This window comes from Hemitrygon akajei, chromosome 1 (assembly GCF_048418815.1).
Source record: "Hemitrygon akajei chromosome 1, sHemAka1.3, whole genome shotgun sequence".
Classification (NCBI taxonomy): domain Eukaryota; kingdom Metazoa; phylum Chordata; class Chondrichthyes; order Myliobatiformes; family Dasyatidae; genus Hemitrygon; species Hemitrygon akajei.
This window is the reverse complement of record NC_133124.1, coordinates 107,754,278-107,773,331: the sequence shown is the minus strand read 5'-3', so window position 1 is coordinate 107,773,331 and position 19,054 is coordinate 107,754,278. Positions and strand designations below refer to the sequence as shown.

The window sequence follows — 19,054 nt, the reverse complement described above, 5'->3', positions numbered from 1 at the left end:
GCACTGAGACATGATAAATAAAGGACTTGAGCACCTGCATTTTATGGTATCCACAGGGGGTCCCGGAACCAATCTCCCTCGGATAAGGAAGGCCGACTGTACTGTACTGTAGGGGAAGGGCAACAATTGAGCTTTTGGTCAAAGCTGAGTTATAATTTGAGGTTTTGAAGCTAAAAGACTAACTTTTCTACATCTTCATTTTATTGATGCTGTTATTATTGCTAGTCTTCAAATATTTCTTCTTCTTTGTCTATCATGTTTCAAACACCATTGCCAAGAAAATTAAATTTTTTAAAACTCTGTAAATATAATTATTTTTATTTTACTCTTGTTTTAAGATACCCGTGTCCTTTCCTGTTGAAGTCTTGCCCCTTGGAACATGGACTAAATACATTCTGTCAGAATACACCTCATAGTGGGTGCGACTTCCTCATCATATTCCACCACCAAGAAGTGATCGACATATACGGTGCCAATGAATTAATTACCAATAAATAAATAGTATCACTTGAAAGTGAAATAATAAAAATTCAGGGCCAACAAGTTACCATAAAAGTGAAAGGCAAGTGCAGCAAGTCCAAAGAACCTTGTACATCAAGGAATATTAAGGGCTGGAATAAGAAATAAGGTAAGCAAAGAATAAATAAATAAATAAATAAATAAATAAACATACATACACACACAAACTTTACTGATATCAAAGGAAATTACAGTCTCCCTGTAGCATTACAAGTTCACAGATATACAATATTAGAAGAGTAAATTTTAAAAAAGTTACCTTAAACAGTCTAACAGGAGGGGGTCATCACTTCTCTGCTATAGGGTGACTCATTATTCAGCCTTATGGCCAAGGGTAAGAAAGACCATAACGTTCTTTGGAGCAGCACAGTTATCTTAGTCTGTTACTGAAAGTGCTCCACTATTTAGGCAAGGTGGCATGCAGAGGGTGAGAAACATTGTCCAGAATTGCTAGGATTTTCCGTAGGGTTCTTTGTTCTACCACAGCCTCCAGTGTGTCCAGTTTGACTCATAACAGAGCCAGTCTTTCTAATCGGTTTATTGAGCCTGTGGGCATCAGCCATGTTGATGCCATTGTCCCAGCACACCACCCTGTAGAAGATTGTATAGTAGCTATAGGGAACTGGAAGTAGGGGGATGCCATTTGTGAATACAGAAAGTGCAGGAGACACTTATTAGAGTAAAGAAGGGGCACAAAATACCCTTGATGGACAAGTTTAAAGAAAATCTAAAAGCATTTTATAATTATAGTAACAAGAAGAGAGGCATTCTGTGCATACAGTCAGAGATGAAGTCTTAAATACTTCTCATCTTTACTCACTAAGGAGAAAGACTTGTCATTCAAAAATTCAGGGAGGGTGTTCATAAAATTCTAGAACATGTTACCATCAAAATGATGTTGGATATTTCAGCATGCTTTAGAGGAAATAACATCCAAGACCTGATGAAATGAATCCATGAATTCTATGGGATGCAGGAGTGGAGATTGCTGGTGTCTGATGGAGAGATTTTTAAATCTTTGTTGACCACAAGTGAGGTGGCAGATGAGTGGAGGTCAGCAAGTGATCCTTGATTAAATCCACTTTAATCAAAGAGTGCCGCGGGGATAAACCAAGTAATTACAGGCCTGTGTCTAATATTAGTTGGGGAACATTCTTAAGGGCAGGGTTAACTTATACTTGGAAATGCAGTGATTAAACTAGATAACTATCTAACTATTGTTACAATAAGAGTGAGATCCCGTTTTACCAATTAGGCTGAACTTTTCAAAGCGGCAATAATTGGGTAAACAAATTGGAATCAACATCAGCTACATGAGAGAAAGTAAAGGCCGATAATGGAGGATTTTTTTGTGATTGAAAGCCTGAGATCAGTATACTACAGGGATAAGTAATGGGAGTTTTACTATTTGTTATATAATACTGATTAGGGATCTGAATGTAAGAGGTATGAACAGTGAGTTTGTATATGACAGTTTGTAGTGTTAAGTTGGTGGTGTTGTTGATAGTGAAGAGGATAGTCTTGGGCTTCATGATGATATTGATCAGTTAGAAATAAGGTTGGAACAGTGGCAGCTGGAATTTAATCCTGTTACGTGTAAGCTATGTACTTTGGGAAGACTAATAACCATAAAACAATAAGACATATAGTAGGAGCAGAATTAGACCATTTGGTCCATCAAGTCTGCTCCACCATTCCAATATGGCTGATTTATTACTCCTCTCAACTCCATTCTCCTGCCTTCTCCCCATAACCTTTGACACCCTTACTAATCAAGAACCTATCAATCTCTGCTTTAAATATACTCAATGGCCTGGCCTCCACAGCTACCTATGGTAATGAATTCCACAAATTCACTACCCTCTGGCAAAAGGAATTGCTTCTCATAACTGTTTTAAATGGTCATCTCTCTCTTTTGAGGCCTTGCCTTCTGGTCATAGACACCCCCACTATGGAAAATATCCTCTCCACATCCACTTTATCCAGGCCTTTAAATATTCAGTAGCTTTCAATAGCTCCTGCTCATTCTTCTAAATTCCAGCCAGTACAGACCCAGAGCCATCAAACCCTCCTCATACTTAAACCTTTTAGTTCCAATCCTTTCTAACGATAGCACATCCTTTCAATAATAAGGGGCTCTATACTATGTACAATACTCCAAGTGTGGTCTACCCATTAACTTATAAAGCTTCAGCATTATATCCTTGCTTTTACAGGAAAGCTCTACAACAGCTGCCAAAACTGCCCAAAGCATCACCAACACCAGCCTCCCTGCCAACAGACATATATGCAGAAAGGTGCTGGAAAAAGGCCAGAAACATCATGAAGGATCTGATCCACCATCCTCATGGACTGGTTTCCCTCTCCCATCAGGGAAAAGACATTGCCAGGACCACCAGCCTTAAAAACAGTTACCCTTTTAATATCACGTCCCTTCATATTTCATCTTTTCTGTCCTTATTGCTTTCTTAGTTCCCTTCTGTTGGTTTTCAAAAGCTTTTCAATCCTCTAACTTCCCACTAATTTTTGCTATATTACAGTTGGCCCTCCTTATCCGCGGGGGATTGGTTCCAGAACCCCCCGCAGATACCAAAAAATGCAGATGCCCAAGTCCCTTATTTAACCTGTCTTAGTGTGGTGGACTTTAGAACCCGGCAGAGCTCAGTGCCCGCAGCCCATGGCTGCTGCTGAATCCGCAGTGTTTCTGTTCTGTTGACTGAAAATGATCATGATTGAAAATAAAGTGATCAGAAAGAGGTGAAACACCATCGGTCATTGGAAAAGCATTAGGCTACATTCCGTCAACGATTGGAACAATTTTAAAGGATAAAGTGAGGATAATGGAGCATGTGAAAGGCCCTGCCCTGATGAAAGCTACAATCATTACTAAGCAACACGGTGGTTTAATTATTGAAATACATACATTTCTTAAGTGTTTTATATGCATAGAAAGGTAAAATATATACTATATACTAAGACAAACGTTTGACTGACGCTAAATAATACCGACTTATGTACAAATCCGACTTAAAGACTGCCTGTACTTTAAATCATCTCTAGGTTACTTATAATACCTAATACAATGCAAATGCTATGTAAATAGTTGTTATACTGTATTGTTTAGGGTAGTGGTCACCAACCCGTCAATCGCGATCGACTGGTCGATCTTTGAGACTTTCCCAGTAGATCACGAAAAAAAAGAAAAATAAATCCACAAATGCCATTGAGAGATTGTTTCCGGGTTGCAGGGTTTTAGTTCTGTTCTTCCTGCCCAGTGCGCATGTGTGTACCTCCCCTGCCACGCACTACACAGTGTATTTCAGTGGTCCCCAACCACTGGAAATGATATGATTTGGCGATATGAAACGATATGAGTCAGCTGCACCTTTCCTCATTCCTTGTCACACCCACTGTTGAACTTGAACGCACGCGAGGTCATCAGTCGCCTAAATGCAGTGACACCCTCACGCCAGGGATCACTGGTTGGCCTCGGGTAACCTGCTGCCTCACGCGGCCGGCAGGAAGTGCCATTGCTACCGGCCTGGAGTGCGGACAGATGAGCGCCGCCCCTAAATCTGTTCAGCACACCGAATGTTTGTGGGGATCCCGCTGCTAAAATATTCACAGACGACCTAATTCGGGCTCAGGGTTTTATAAGTAGCAGAGCAGCTACCTCGCTGCGATCTACTGAAAGTCATCCCACAAGACAAACTTTTGTTGGCCAATAGATCCTACAAGGGGGGGGCGGGCAGTCGCCCTGTTGCACTCCTCGCTTGCTCGGTCGCTCTCTCTGGACTGCGACTGCTGCGGCCCCGGTATGGGGACCTCCGGCCCTGACCTTGTCCTCCCACCCCACCCATGACCAGCCGCACCTGGCCAAGGTTGGAAGGAGGCTGGAGTTCGGGCCCGGAGGCTGTCTAATGAGGCAATGAAGCCCTCAAAACTGCTTCAGTACCCTGAGTCCAAGCACCCCGTATTGAAAGACGTACTGAGTTTTTTAAGTGAGAAAAACATGAGCAAGCGGAACAGAAGCTAAGTGCTGAGAGCCACGTAAACTAAATTGCGGAATAGACTGGACATAAGGAACCTGCTTCGAGTATCGCTGTATTCCAGTTATGTTTAACACCCTCCCACCCCCACCCCTCCGTCAGCCGATCCGCAAGAATATTGTCAATATTAAACTGGTCCGTGGTGCAAAAAAGGGTGGTGAACCCTTGTGTACATACATTATTTCTACTTCCGGGTTGCGGGTTCTGGGTTGCATTGATCACAATACCATTAGTTTCAATATAATTATGGAGAAGGATAGGACTGGGCCCAGCATAGAGATTTTTGATTGGAGAAAGGCTAACTTTGAGGAGATGTGAAAGAATTTAGAAGGAGTGGATTGGGATAATTTGTTTTATGGGAAGGATGTAATAAAGAAATGGAGATCATTTAAAGGTGAAATTTTGAGGGTACAGAATCTTTATGTTCCTGTTAGGTTGAAAGAAAAGGTTAAAAGTTTGAGAGAGCCATGGTTTTCAACGGATATTGGAAACCTGGTTCGGAAAAAGAGGGAGATCTACAATAAATATAGGCAGCATGGAGTAAATGAGGTGCTTGAGGAATATAAAGAATTTAAAAAGAATCTTAAGAAAGAAATTAGAAAAGCTAAAAGAAGATATGAGATTGCTTTGGCAAGTAAGGTGAAAATAAATCTAAAGGGTTTCTACAGTTATATTAATAGCAAAAGGGCAGTGAGGGATAAAATTGGTCCCTTAGAGAATCAGAGTGGACAGCTATGTGCGGAGCCAAAAGAGATGGGGGAGATTTTGAACAATTTATTTTCTTTGATATTCACTAGGGAGAAGGATATTGAATTGTGTAAGGTAAGGGAAACAAGTATGGAAGTTATGGAAACTATGACGATTAAAGAAGAGGAAGTACTGGCGCTTTTAAGGTACATAAAAGTAGATAAATCTCTGGGTCCTGACAGGATATTCCCTAGGACCTTGAGGGAAGTTAGTGTAGAAATAGCACGAGCTCTGACAGAAATATTTCAAATGTCATTAGAGACGGGGATGGTGCCAGAGGATTGGCGTATTGCTCATGTGGTTCCATTGTTTAAAAAGGGTTCTAAGAGTAAACCTCTTAAAGGTTTACAAAGAGTAAACAATTATAGGCCTGTAAGTTCGACGTCAGTGGTGGGTAAATTAATGGAAAGTATTCTTAGAGATGGTATATATAATTATCTAGATAGTCAGGGTCTGATTAGGAACAGTCAACATGGATTTGTGCGTGGAAGGTCATGTTTGACAAATCTTATTGAATTTTTTGAAGAGGTTACTAGGAAAGTTGACGAGGGTAAAGCAGTGGATGTTGTCTATATGGACTTCAGTAAAGCCTTTGACAAGGTTCCATACAGAAGGTTAGTTAGGAAGGTTCAATCGTTAGGTATTAATATTGAAGTAGTAAAATGGATTCAACAGTGGCTGGATGGGAGATGCCAGAGAGTAGTGGTGGATAACTGTTAGTCAGGTTGGAGGCCGGTGACTAGTGGTGTCCCAGCTGCTACAGCTGTGGAAAGTGTGTCCAGATTCAGCTTCTGAAGGAGCATGTTGCAGCACTGAAGAAAGAACTGGATGACCTCAGGTTTATCCACGAAAACGAGAGTTTTCTGGACAGGACCTACAGTGAGGTCGTTACACCGAGGATACTGGAAGAGAGAAAGGGGGCACAATGAGGAAGGAGAGGATGCTTGAAGTACAGGAGACCCCAAGGGATGTACCTCTCGTAAACAGGTTCACCCTCTTGGAAGCTGTCAGGACAGAAGATACTGCCAGTCTGAGAGGCAGACAGGTCTGTGAGCTGAAAATTGGTGCAGAAGCAGAGCCAAGGATTCAGACATTAGGAAGAGCAGTGGTAGTAGGGGACTCCATAGTAAGAGGTACGGAAAGGGGTTTCTGCGGCAACAGGCAAGATTTAAGGGTGGTGTGTTGCCTCCCTGGTGCTAGGATCCAGGACATCACGGACCGATTGCAGGGAATCCTCAAGGGTGAAGGTGAACAGCTGGAAGTGGTAGTGCATGTCGGCACAAATGACATTGGGAAGAAGAGGAAGGACATTCTGCAGCAGGACTTCAGAGAACTCGGAAGAAGGCTGAAAAGCAGGACTTCCAGGGTGGTTATCTCTGGTTTGCTTCCAGTTCCTCGTGCTGGAGAGGGCAGGAACAGGGAGATAATGGATCTGAATGTGTGGCTGAGGAACTGGTGCAGGAAGCAAGGATTTACATTCTTGGACCACTGGGATCTGTTTTGGGGTAGGGATGAATTGTACAAAAGGGATGGGTTGCACCTTAATAGGCAGGGGACCAACATTCTGGCAGACAGGTTTGCCACTGCAACACAGATGTGTTTAAACTAAGTAGTGGGGGGAGGGGATGAACTGGAAAAATAAGGATGGAGTTAAAGGGAAAGTGAAAATAAGAAAAGTTAAAAAGGACAACAGAATCAATGGAGTAGAAAGCTCAAGAAAAAATCATACAGTATGGCCAAGTGAAATAGGAATTGATATGAAAGGAGAGGGGAGTACCGAATTAAAAGTATTATATATGAATGCACGAAGTATAAGGAATAAAGTAGATGAGCTTGAGGCTCAGTTGGAAATTGGCAAGTACGATGTTGTGGGAATAACAGAGACATGGCTTCAAGCAGACAGGGCCTGGGAAATGAATATTCAAGGTATACATCTTATCCAAAGGACAGACTGACTGGCAGAGGGGGTGGGGTGGCTCTGTTGGTGAGGAATGATATTCAGTCCCTTGCCAGGGGGGACATAGAATCTGGGGATGTAGAGTCAGTATGGATAGAACTGAGAAATTCTAAGGGTAGAAAGACCCTAATGGGAGTTATCTACAGGCCCCCAAACAGCAGTCTGGATGTAGGGTGTAAGTTGAATGAAGAGTTAAAATTGGCATGTCGCAAAGGTAATGATACAGTTGTCATGGGGGATTTCAACATGCAGGTAGACTGGGAGAATCAGAATGGTACTGGACCCCAAGAAAGGGAGTTTGTGGAGTGCCTCTGAGATGGATTCTTAGAACAGCTTGTACTGGAGCCTACCAGGGAGAAGGCAATTCTGGATTTAGTGTTGTGCAATGAACCGGATTTGATCAGGGACCTCAAGGTAAAGGAACCATTAGGAGGTAGTGACCATAATATGATATGTTTTAACCTACAATTTGAGAAGGAGAAGGGAAAATCAGATGTGTCAGTATTACAGTTGAACAAAGGGAACTATGGAGCTATGAGGGAGGAGCTGGCCAAAGTTCATTGGAACAATACCCTAGCAGGGAAGACAGTGGAACAATAATGGCAGGTATTTCTGGGAATAATGCAGAAGGTGCAGGATCGGTTCATTCCAAAGAGGAAGAAAGATCCTAAGGGGAGTAAGGGGTGGCCGTGGCTGACGAGGGAAGTAAAGGGCAGTATAAAAATAAAAGAGGAGAAGTATAACATATCAAAGATGAGTGGGAAACCGGAGGACTGGGAAGCTTTTAAAGAGCAACAGAAGATAACAAAAAAGGCAATACGCCAAGAAAAAATGAGGTACGAAGGTAAACTAGCCAAGAATATAAAGGAGGATAGTAAAAACTTCTTTAGGTATGTGAATAGCAAAAAAATAGTTCAGACCAAAATTGGGCCATTGAAGACAGAAATGGGTGAATTTATTATGGGGAACAAGGAAATGGCAGATGAGTTGAACAGGTACTTTGGATCTGTCTTCACTAGGGAAGACGCAAACAATCTCCCAGATGTAATAGTGGCCAAAGGAACTAGGGTAAAGGATGAACTGAAGGAAATTTATATTAGGCAAGAAACGGTGTTGGATAGACTGTTGAGTCTGAAGGCTGATAAGTCCCCAGGACCTGATGGTCTGCATCCCAGGGTACTTAAAGAGGTGGCTCTAGAAATCGTGGACGCATTGGTAATCATTTTCCAATGTTCTATAGATTCAGGAACAGTTCCTGCTGATTGGAGGGTGGCTAATGTTGTCCCTCTTTTCAAGAAAGGAGGGAGAGAGAAAACAGGGAATTATAGACCGGTTAGCCTGACCTCAGTGGTAGGAAAGATGCTGGAGTCAATTATAAAAGAGGAAATTACGACACATTTGGATAGCAGTAGAAGGATCAGTTCGAGTCAGCATGGATTTATGAAGGGAAAATCATGCTTGACTAACTTTCTGGAGTTTTTTGAGGATGTAACTATGAAAATGGACAAGGGAGAGCCAGTGGATGTAGTGCACCTGGACTTCCAGAAAGCTTTTGATAAAGTCCCACATAGAAGATTAGTGGGCAAAACATGGTATTGGGGGCAGAGTACTGACATGGATTGAAAATTGGCTGGCTGACAGGAAACAAAGAGTAGCGACTAACGGGTCCCTTTCGGAATGGCAGGCTGTGACCAGTGGGGTACCGCAAGGTTCGGTGCTGGGACCGCAGCTGTTTACAATATACATTAATGATTTAGATGAAGGGATTAAAAGTAACATTAGCAAATTTTCTGATGACACAAAGCTGGGTGGCAGTGCGAAATGTCAGGAGGATGTTATGAGAATGCAGGGTGACTTGGACAGGTTGGGTGAGTGGGCAAATGTATGGCAGATGCAGTTTAATGTGGATAAATGTGAGGTGCACCTACTGTCTATTGTCTATTGCCTCAGGGATCTGTACTGGGTCCAATGTTGTTTGTCATATACATTAATGATCTGGATGATGGGGTGGTAAATTGGATTAGTAAGTATGCAGATGATACTAAATCACGGAAAATAAAGTAGGTTTTCAAAGCTTGCAGAGAGATTTAGGCCAGTTAGAAGAGTGGGCTGAAAGATGGCAGATGGAGTTTAATGCTGATAAGGGTGAGGTGCTATATTTTGGTAGGACTAATCAAAATAAGACATACATGGTAGATGGTCGGACATTGAAGAATGCAGTAGAACAGAGTGATCTAGGAATTATGGCACATAGTTCCCTGAAGGTGGAATCTCATGTGGATAGGGTGGTGAAGAAAGCTTTTGGTATGTTGGCCTTTATAAATCAGAGCATTGAGTACAGGAGTTGGGATGTATTGTTAAAATTGTACAAAGCATTGGTGAGGCCAAATTTGGAGTATTGTGTACAGTTCTGGTCACTGAATTATAGAAAAGATGTCAACAAAATAGAGAGTACAGAGGAGATTTACTGGAATGTTACCTGGGTTTCAGCACCTAAGTTACAGAGAAAGGTTGAACAAGTTAGGTCTTTATTCTTTGGAGCGTAGAAGGTTGAGGGGGGACTTGACAGAGGTATTTAAAATTATGGGGGGGATAGATAGAGTTGACGTGAATAGGCTTTTTCCATTGAGAGTAGGGGAGATTCAAACAAGAGGACATGAGTTGAGAGTAAAGGGGCAAAAGTTTAGGGGTAACACGAGGGGGAACTTCTTTACTCAGAGAGTGGTAGCTGTGTGGAACGAGCTTCCGGTAGAAGTGATAGAGGCAGGTTCGATTTTGTCATTTAAAAAAAGATTGGATAGGTATATGGACAGGAAAGGAATGGGGGGTTATGGGCTGAGTGCAGGTAGGTGGGACTAGGTGAGAGTAAGCATTTGGCACGGACTTACATACTGTACCTTTTCTATCTCCCATTGTAATTTGTACCCCACATCCTGACTACTGTTTGGAAGCCTGTATATAATTTCCTTCAGGGTCTTTTACCCTTGTATTTTCTTAACTTTATCCACAAGGATTCTGCACCTTCCAATTCCATGTCATCTCTTTGTAAGGATCAGATTTTGTTTTTATTTACCAACAGAACCTGATGGGATTTACCCCAGGTTATTGAAGAAGGCAAGAGGCGAGATTGCTGGGCCCTTGACCAGTATCTTTGGGTCCTCTGTAGCCACAGGTGAGGTCCCCGAGGACTGGTGAGTGGTTAATCTTGTACCTCTATTTAAGAAGGGAACAAGGGAAAATCCTGGGAACCATAGACCGGTGAGTCTCATGTCAGTTGTAGGGAAATTGCTCGAGAAAATTCTTAGGGATAAGATATACGAGCTTTTGGAAACCCATGGCCTAATTAAGGAGAGCCAGCATGACTTTGTGCATGGCAGGTTGTTTTATTGACAAGGTGACGAGAGAGATTAATGAGGGTAGGGCAGTGGATGTCGTCTAAATGGATTTTAATAAGGTGTTTGACAAAGTTTCTCATTGGAGGCTAATCCAGAAGATTAAGATGCATGGGATACATGTAGAATTGGCTGTTTGGACTCAGAACTGACTTGCACATAGAAGACAGAGGCCAGCAGCTGAAGGGACATTCGATCTGGAGGTCTGCATTTAGTGATGTTCCACAGGGATTTGTGCTGGGACCTCTGCTGTTTGTGATGAAAATGTAGATGGGTGAGTTAGTAAATTTGTGGATGATACCAAGATTGGAGGAGTTGTGGATAGTGTAGAAGACTGACAAAAAATACAGCGTGATATAAATCAGTTGCAGATATGGGCAAAAAAATGGCAGATGGAGTTTAACCCAGATAAATATGAAGTGTTGCACCTTGGTAGGGCAAATGCAAGGAGACAGTACACTGTTAAGGATAAGATCCTAACAGTGCTGCTGAGCACGGATATCTTGGGATCCAAGTTCATAGCTCCTGGAAAGTGGCTACACAGGTTGATAAGATAGTGAAGAAAGCTTATGGAATACTTGCTTTTATTAGTCGAGGCACTAAGTTCAAAACTCGAGGTTATGCTGCAACTTTATAAAAATCGGGTTAGGCCACATCTGGAGTATTGAACACAGTTCTGGTTTCCCCATTATTGGAAGGATGTTGAGGATTTGGAGAGGGTGCAAAAGAGGTTTTACCAGGATGCTGTCTGGTTTAGAGGACATGTGCTGTCACGAGAAACTGGATAAACTTGGGTTGTTCTCTCTGGAGCACTGGAGGCTGAGGGGATATCAGATAGAGGTTTATAAGATTGTGAGAGCCATAGATAGAGTGGACAGAGAGTACCTTGTTTCCCAGAGTTGAAGTGTCTATTATGAGAGGGCATGCATTGATGGCAAGAGGGGGTAGGCTCAAGGGGGATGTGAGGGGTAAGCTTTTTATTCATAAAGTCGTGGATGCCTGGAATGTGCCGCCTGGTATGGTGGTAGAGGCGAATAACATTAGAGGCTTGTAAGAGACATTTGGATAGGCTCATGAATGTAAGGCGGATGGAGAGATATGGACACTGTGTAGGTAGGAGGGCTTAGTGTTTGGGTGTTTTTGATTTGCTTTTTAGCTGGTTTGTACAACATTATGAGCCAAATGGCCTGTTCCTGTGCTATACTGTTCTATGGAGCCACCCTACCCTCTCTGCCAACCTGCCTGTCCTTTTGATATAATGTGTATCCATGTATGTTAAGCTCCCAAGTATTATCTTCTATCAGCCACAATGTCACACCTGCCAATTTGTAACTGTGCTACAAGATCACCTACGCTGTCCTGTATCCTGTGTGCATTCAAATATAACACCTAATAACATAGACAATACACAATGAATGGAAAGGTCCCAGGGAATGTTATTGGTACAGACAGCCCTTTGGGTACAAGGCCAACTTTCCTAGGAGGCTGTACCAAAATCATTTCAGAAAGTCTACATTGTAATGGTCTTTTGTAAATCTGTTGGTTTATAGACTAATCCAATGAATGTGTACTTCTTATAGTCATTTCACAAATGACAAACATTTTGATTTGAAACATGGCCTTTACTATATTCCTTTACAATGTTGTATTTCAGCTTCCAAAAGTTTTTGACAAGATTCTGCCAGAAAATTAAGCCATGAGATTTGCAGACAGAAAAAAATGGATTAAGCATAGAAAACAAACGAGTTTTGAGAAGTTTATATACACAGGAATGGTAAGATTGCTGAGTATGTTCTTCTGATGATGAATTCTGGTTCATTGCCATTTCAGTATTACATGAATAACGTAGTTAAATAAATTGGTCAAATTTTGGTGCTGAGATTTGCTATAATGACATCAGACAAGAATCTTCAGTTGTAAAAAAAACAGTTCAAAAGTATATTTTGGATAAAATACATAACTGGGCAGAGGAATAGAAGGTGCAAACTTAATTTGCCATTAAATATAAAAAGATAAATGTCCAACGCACCTGCACTTCATGAATAGTGTTTAAAAGATGAAAAGGTTCTTGAGAGTTAACGCAGACTTAATGCTCAAGAAGTCCTATAAATGTGAAGTAGCAAACAGAATGTTTCAAAATTCATGTCTGTGTCAACCATGATGCCAAAACAAATTAATCCCATCTGCTTCGTGAGGTTTATATTCCTCCAGTCCCTGCCAGTTTACGTTTCCTGTATTTCGGCCCTCACCCCATCCTCCCACTACTATAACAAGGATAGGGCTCCCTTTGTCCTTACCTACCACCACATGAGCTTCTGTATCCAGCCAATCATTCACTGTAACTTCCACCATCTACAACGGGATCCTACCACTATGCACATTTCCCTCCCCCCACTCTCTCTGTCTGCCTTATACGTGACGCCCTTGTTTACTCATCCCTTCCCTCTGATCTCCCTGCTGGCACTTACCTCTGCAAATATGACGTACAACACCTGCTCCTACACCTCCCCCCTCCTACAATTAATGTCCTTCCAGGTGAGGAGTCTCCAAGTCTGTTGTATCTATTGTATTCAGTGCTCCCAGTAAGGCTTCTCTACATTAGTGATGCCCAATGTAGATTGGGGGACTGCTTTCTTGAACACCTTTGCTCTATCCGCTGCAAAAAGCGAAATTTCCCTGGTGGCCACTCATTTCAAATCGACTTCCCATTCCCTTTACAACATTCACAGTCTTCTCTACTGCCATGATAAGGCCACACTCAAGTTGGAGAAGCAACACTTCATATTCCATCTCAGTAGCCTACAACCTGATGGCATGAATATTGACCTTTCTAACTTGGACATTTCTCCCCCGCCCCCTTTCTCTCTCTTTCCATTCCTCATTCTGGTTCTCCTCTTACCCTTCTCCTAACCTGCACATCACCTCCCTCTCGTGCTCCCTCCTGTTTCTCTTACTTCCACGGTCCACTGTCCTCTCCTTTCAGATTCTTTCTTCTTCAGCCCTTTACCTCTTCTATTTATCCAGCTTCTTACTTTATTCCTTCTCCTCTATCCATCCATCTTCCTCCTCACCTGGTCTCACCTATCACCTACCAGCTTGTTTTCCTTCCCCTCTCCCACCTTCTTATTCTGGATTGTGGCTCTTTCCTTTCCAGTCCTAATAAAAAAAAAATCACAACATGAAATGTCTTTTGTTTATTCCCCTCTATAGATCCTGCTTGACTTGCGGAGATCCTCTCGCATTTTGTGTGTTTGTATCCTCTTACAGAACAAGATTTCAGATACTGTAGAACTCTGTTAATTCAGCACACTCCACTTCAGTGGTGGTAAACTAGCAGACTTTCTGGGCTATTGGATATTTTTCCATTAATATTCTATGACTATTAATTTTTTTGAAAAATGTTGCACAGAGGAATCATTTTTTTCCAGTGAATCTAATAAATTTAAAGAGACCACATTATCCTGGAGAGTTTAAAGAGAGCTGTATATTTCCAGTTTTTTTTCCCATTTATTATTAAGTATAATTCAAGGATTATTTCTTTGATGATAGAATATTGAACAGTACAGCACAGTATAGACCCTTCGGCCCACGATGTTGTGCTGAAGTTTTAACCTACAAGATTAATCTATTGCTTCCCTCACATATAGCTCTTCAAAACCAGCCTTGTAATTAGTTGGCAATATTGTTAATTCTAACAAGCTTATAATGTTATGTGAAAAATTCACATTAATTCAGAGGCCTTACAAAACATAATCTACTTACAGGCTATCTGTCAAGGGCTTTAGCCAGAGGATGAAAATGGCTTACTTTGTCGCATTTTGGAAAACCTGTAGAAAGAAATGGAATAATTGCATTACAGTGAGTCACAGCAGTGCATCCAGAGTAATGTCATTGGTTTTGGTGAGCAAATTATTTATCTATTGTACAAGATGATTTCTGTCTCCAGCTAAAAATGATTCAGCTATCTCTTGAAGATCTAAAGGGAATCCATAATAAGAAAATGAAAACTGTTTCACCAGTTTGCTATTCTTTAGAAAAAGAACACCCTTACTTCCAATCCACATCATATTTGTGCTAATTTATATGTCATGCCAAAGCAGGAGGCAGTGAATCAGAGAATAATTAAATATAGAACGCTATTTAGCATGGGATATCTCCTGGAAAAAAAAAACAAAGCCCTTTCTCCTTCTCCAGTGAAATGTAACATTTTCCTCTTTAATTAATTGTCCAATGCCTTTACATTAACTTTTTGGCCTAAAACTGATTAACTACCCTCTGAAAAGTTTCTTCCCATTTATTGTAGGAAATTAAAAATTCAAAATATCTCTACACTCCCTTTAAAGACTCTTAATATCATTAGTCAGGCCCCCACCACTTAAAACAACCACAGATTCAGTCAAGCTTCATTTGAAGATATGGGCATTTGAAATGGCAGATGAGGTTTAATCTGGAGAAGTATGAGATGTTAAATACAGTAAGTGGCAAGACCTTTTGGAGCACTGATATACTGAGGAATTTTTTGGTGAAAGCCTGTAGCTCTATGAAACTGGCAAGACGTATGTATGATGATAACAAGTAGCATTGCCTTTATTGATTGAGGCATTGAGCATAAAAGTTCAAAAGTCAGGTTACAGCTATATAAAACTTTAGTTTGGTCACATTTATATGACTTTGAGAACTTCTGATCTCCGTATTACAGGAAGTATGTGGAGGCTTTGGAGAGAGTGCAGAAGAGGTTCACCAGGATGTTGCCACAATTAGAGAGTGGTAGCTGTTTGGAGAGGTTGGACAACTTGGATTGGTTTTCTCTGAGGCATTGAGGGCTGAGGGGAGAACTAATAAAAGTTTAAAAATTGTGAGAGGCATAAAAAGGATAGTCACAGTTTTTTTCCTCAGGATGTAAATTTCAAGTACTTGAGAGCATAGCTTTAAGGTGACAAGGCATTTAGACAGGTACATGAATATACAGCGAACAATGGATATGGATCCCATGCAGGCAAATGGGATTAGTTTAATTCGGCATTGTGGTCAGCAGAGTCACTGTGGCCTGAAAGGGCCTGTTTCTTTGCTGTATTCCAAATAATTTCTGATTAAAATATCCGTATCCAGAATATTGTCACTTGCACAATATTCAGAATATTGTCACAGAATATTTGCTTCAATGACACCAATAACTTTACCCAATGTCTATGTTTGTTCAAGCTAACTTAATATGCTCACTGCTAAACAGTCACCACAAATTATTTTTTTCCAAATGTTTTATCCATTTCCTTTTTAAAGTTATTACTGAATCCTCTTGCACCACCTACAGAATTCAAATCATGAATTCCAGATCACAACTTACTGAGTCTCAGTGAACTGGATCAGTCTTAATTATTAGCCTCAAAAAATATACCAATAATATCTCCTGTAACAATTTAACAAAGCAAATTTTAATGTAGATGTGTGTTTGATAGTTGGCATAGGTTAAAGTTTTTGTTGTGTTTATGACAGCTATAGATATTCTAACTGTTTGGACAAGGTTATTCCAGATCAAGGGTTACCAACCTTTTTAATGTCATGGAGTTTTACCATTAACCGAGAGGTCCATGGACCCCAGGTTGGAAAGCCCTCCCTGTTCTAGACCTTCCATATTTTGAATCCATCTTGTAAGGGTTCATCTTGTTGGAAGAGTTTTCCTTTAGGTAAGAAGCTTAGTCAAAGCTCATTCTAACTATTAAAGTGCACATTATTTGAACATGAATAGAGGGCCCTTTTGGGCAATAATTAGGGTAATCTGGTCAACAGTTTCCATTAAATGTAGTTTCACTACTTTTTCACTTCGTATACACAATGCCTTTGTGCTGTACTTTCCATAGGATCTTAGGCGCCATTGGTTTTTGTGTGTGTGTGTCTCTCTCTCTCCCTCCTTCCCTCTCCCCCTCCTCTCCTCATGATGGGCTTTTGACCACGTGAAATCAGGGAGTAAATGGAGATGAGATCAGTGAAATTTGAACAGAAAACAGTTCGTAAATTAATGGTTGGTGAGGTTTCCAGAAAGATTAATTCTGGAACCTATGGTCATTTACATAAATGACGAGAATTAATCATTGAAGGGACCGTTTCAAACTTTCTAAAGGTGCCGTCAAATTCAGAGTACAGTACTACAAAATTGAGAAAGTTTAGGATTATCATTCAGTGAATTAAAATATTGATAAATGTGACATTATATGATTTGGAAGAGAGAAATCAGAGAGCACATTTTTCTTGGATAAAAATATACTTTAGAAAATGGAAAACTTAAGTATGACTATGAAAGAATTTTATAGAGTATAATTGTAAAGGCATTTCTCCATGAGTTAAAAACAACCTAAAAAAAAAACCCTCTTTTAAATGCAAGTAATAGATAGTCAGAATTCCAGAGAATCTTATTTTTCAATGCCATAGATTTGAGAAAACATGAGTAGCTTTGAGAAAATCACTATAGGTGCATTTAAAACAAGGGTTCTCAACCTTTTTTATGCCATGCACAAATACCAATAGGCCATGGCCTCCAGGTTGGGAACCCTTGATTTAAAGGGTAGCTGGATACATACATGGGAGAATGGAATAAAAGGTGTAAAACAGAAAATGGTGGGAGGATCCTTGTATCATCAGGAAAGATCAGCTGAATCAAATGACCCTTTTTTATCCTGTAAACTCTTGCTGTGATACAAGAAGCCTAAAGTTTTTCAGTCTTAAGTATCTACTGCTTATTTTCTTTTGCTCTATCCTAGGACCAGCATGTAAGTGCCATTACAAAGAAGGCATGACAGTGCCTCTACTTTCTTAGAAGTTTCCGCAGATGTGGCAAGACATCTGAAACTTTGACAAACTTGTATAGATGCACATTGGAGAATATCCTGATTGGTTGTATCACGGCCTAGTATGGAAACACCATTGTCTACGAACAGAAAAGCCTACAAAAAGTGGTGGCTGTGGTTCAGTCTATCACAGAAAAAGCCCTCCCCATCTACAAGGAGAAAGCAGCATCCATTATCAAGCACCCTCAGCATCCAGACTCTGCTCTCTTCTTGCTGCTGCTGCCAGGAAGGAGGCACAGGAGCCACACCACCAGGTTTAGGAACAGTTCTTACCCTTCAAACATCAGGCTCCTACACCTGCATAGATAGCTTCACCCCCCTCAGTTCTGAATTGATTCCACAGGGGCTCACTTTCAAGGGCTCTGCAACTCTTGTTTCAGTACTATTCATTTAGTTATCTTCATTGATTTATTTATTCATTTTAGTTTTTGCATATTAGTTGTTTGTCACTGTGTTCTAATGTGAATACCTGCAAGAAAATGAATCTCAGAGTAGTATATGGTGACATATTTTTCTTTGATAATAAACTTGAACTTTGAATTTTATTGAACTTTGATTGTAAATAATTGGGAATCCAAAACTTCTTCCAAAATATAAAAAAAGACCAGTTTGAAAGATCTGTGAATTGAATTTCCATATCCTTGTCCTTCTTGTAACTATTTCCTGCAATTCATATGTCATCACCAATTATTGGTGCTGACATATTTAGTAGATGGCAAGGCAATGCAAGTCCAAGTCGAGTTTATTGTATTTGCACAAGAACACATATGCACAGGTACAATGAAAAATGTACTTGCAGCAGCATTACAAGCACAATGTTCAAAAGAAAAATACAAATTATACAAAAATTGTACAAGGAACAACATGATTGGAACTAAAAAGACGATGATATAAATTTTTCCTGGATACATTGCTTTCTTTGCATATCCTAAAACATGGCAGATTGTGAGGTTAATTAAGTTACCCATCATGTAAAGTAAGTGGTAGGAGAATCAGGAGTGGTTGATGTGGAAGAGAAAAGTGAAAGAAGTGGGAGAATGAGGTTAAGGGAACTGTTTGGAATAGACTAGATCAGGGGTGTCAAACTCATTTTAGGTCACGGGCTGGATTGAGCAAAATGCAGCTTCATGCGGGCCGGATCAGTCGGACGCGTGCGAACGCAGCTTTCGTTGCCTCCGTTTTTTCAGCCTGCTCTCATGTGTCTCAGTCTCTGCTATAACTACAAAGTGTTTCTCTTTACAAATTCCTTTTCTTATGAAGAAGACTGCCGAATAAACACTAAAAACCCTGAAAACCTGGTACCTGAATAAACTCAGCATTAGCCATATCATACGCCATAGGCGCTTCGATTACTGGGGCCAGCTTTAATAGTAATTAGATATTATCTCGCGGGCCAAAGATAATTCCACCGCGGGCCGGATTTGGCCCGCGGGCCTTGAGTTTGACATATATGGACTAGATGGATCAAATGGCCTCCTACACTATAGGAAAAAAGAAACATTTTGTCACACTATTTGAAACAGATGCTCAAATCTGAATTTAAATTCT

The 19,054-nt window shown here is 40.7% G+C and overlaps 1 long non-coding RNA gene across 4 annotated transcripts in view; it reads left to right on the top strand.

Annotated features, from left to right (window-relative positions):
• The window catches only part of LOC140729542 (uncharacterized), a 65,882-nt gene extending 47,466 nt beyond the window's left edge, over window positions 1–18,416 (top strand). For 2 of the 4 annotated variants that reach the window (XR_012099348.1, XR_012099347.1), the window contains 4 exons: window positions 10,352–10,444; window positions 12,319–12,438; window positions 14,429–14,564; window positions 17,420–18,416. This is a non-coding gene — a long non-coding RNA (uncharacterized lncRNA). The remainder of the gene's footprint in view (window positions 1–10,351; window positions 10,445–12,318; window positions 12,439–14,428; window positions 14,565–17,419) is intronic. The other 2 variants (XR_012099350.1, XR_012099349.1) reach the window with 2 other exon arrangements.
• The last annotated feature ends 638 nt before the right edge of the window (window positions 18,417–19,054 follow it).